The sequence below is a fragment of the Vulpes lagopus genome, chromosome 4 (assembly GCF_018345385.1).
Source record: "Vulpes lagopus strain Blue_001 chromosome 4, ASM1834538v1, whole genome shotgun sequence".
NCBI classification, from domain to species: Eukaryota; Metazoa; Chordata; class Mammalia; order Carnivora; family Canidae; genus Vulpes; species Vulpes lagopus.
The window spans coordinates 49,951,380-49,953,193 of NC_054827.1; positions in this window are offsets into that span (position 1 = coordinate 49,951,380).

Below are 1,814 nucleotides of genomic sequence, written 5' to 3' on the forward strand. Positions count from 1 at the left end.
TAATATCCATCCCCCATCTAGCCCATCCCCCACCACCTCCCTCCATCGACCCTCAGTTCATTCTTTAGAGTTGTGTCTTATGATTTATTTCCCTCTCTCCTTTTTGCCCCTTCTCATATGCTTATCTGTTTTCCTTCTTAAATTCCACATATGGGTGAGATCACACAGTATTTCTCTTTCTCTGCCTGATTTATTTTGCTTAGCATAACACGCTCTACCTCCATTCATGTCGATGCAAATGGCAAGAGACGTTTATTGTATAAGTGGAAGTTTGTACCTCTTAACCCTCTTTATCCAGTTCACCCACCCCCACCTCCCACCTTTTTAATTAATTAATTAATTACCCCCCACCTCATTTGAATCCAACTGCCTCCAAGAAGCCCCCCCCATTTCCAAACACCATGCCTTTGGAAATTAGGGCTGAAATATGAATTTGGGAGAGAATGGATGACTTCAGACCATAACACCTCTCGGTGTTCTCCAGTTCTCTTTGAGGGTAAGCCCATTGCGCCTTCTGTGTGCTGGGAGCCTCGTGGGCCAGAACCTGCCGCAGCAGACTTAGCTGCCAGAGTGGGGCAGTGCTGGGTGGCAAAGGAGGGGAGAGAGGCAGAATCCCAGCTCCCAGCTGTGCAGGAAACACTCTCTGACCCTGGTGTCCAGGCCACAGTGTCCCTGGGGTACAACAGTCAACAGTGGTTGGGCACTTCTTCCGAGCCAGGTTCTGTACTTTACATGCATAATTCATTTAACAGTAGAGCACCATTGCCTCCATTTTACAATTATGAGATCAAGACTCAAAGACACTAAGTAACCTAAGAGATCACACCACATACCTGGAAATGGTGGAAACAACAGAGCCTGGCTCCTGGTCACTGCATGTTGTTGGACTCCCCACATAGGAGAGGAGGTGGCACCCTGGGGCCCATGGTCCAGAGTCAGCCAGAGTGCTCAGGACACACCACACTTCCACCAGTCAAGCATGTGTGGGGTCCCTAAATGTCCTGTATATTTTCTTCTCCCTGCTAGAGATCCCTGTAACGGGCATCAGACTAATATTTCCACAATTGGGCAGACAAAAGCACAATGCTGCTTGTGTTGAAGCTTTTGGAAACTAACTCTTCAGGGTGAGTGGTTGCCAGTCACAGAGCTCCTGGGATTCCTGTGGTTCTGCAGGAAGAAGGGAGCAAAGAACAGAGGACCTGCAGACTGGCAGGAGCTGGAGCACTAACATGTTGACTCATGAGACTACATCAACAGAAGCTCCCAAACTCTGGCAATTCTAGTTGCTGTGTGTTCCGTGGCTGGCCCTCCTGCAGCTTCACGGATTTCTCATTTGGTCAGTGCTACTTACCTTCAAGCCTGAGTGGAGGGCCATTTTGTTACCATGTGCTTTCCTGGGTGGCACTCAGGGCTTGTGAGGGTCCTCCCCACCTCCCTGCCCCCTACTTCCTCACTCCCTATATGTTAAATAATTAAAATATAAATAAAACATTTAAAAAGGGAGACATCAGCTCACAGCTTCTGGAATGGCTAAAGTCAACAACACAAGAAACAGTAGATATTGAGAGGATATGGAGCAACAGGAACCTTCTTGCACTGTTTGTGGGATGCAAACTGGTGCAGCCACTCTGTAAAACAGCATAGAGGCTCTTCAATTAGTTAAAAATAGTACTACCAATTGCACTATGGGGTATTTACCCAAAGGATACAAAAAAACACTAATTCAAAGGGATACATGTAACCTTATGTTTATAGCAGCATTATTTACAACAGCCAAGAAGCAACACACATGTCCATTGACTTCTTAAAAAAGA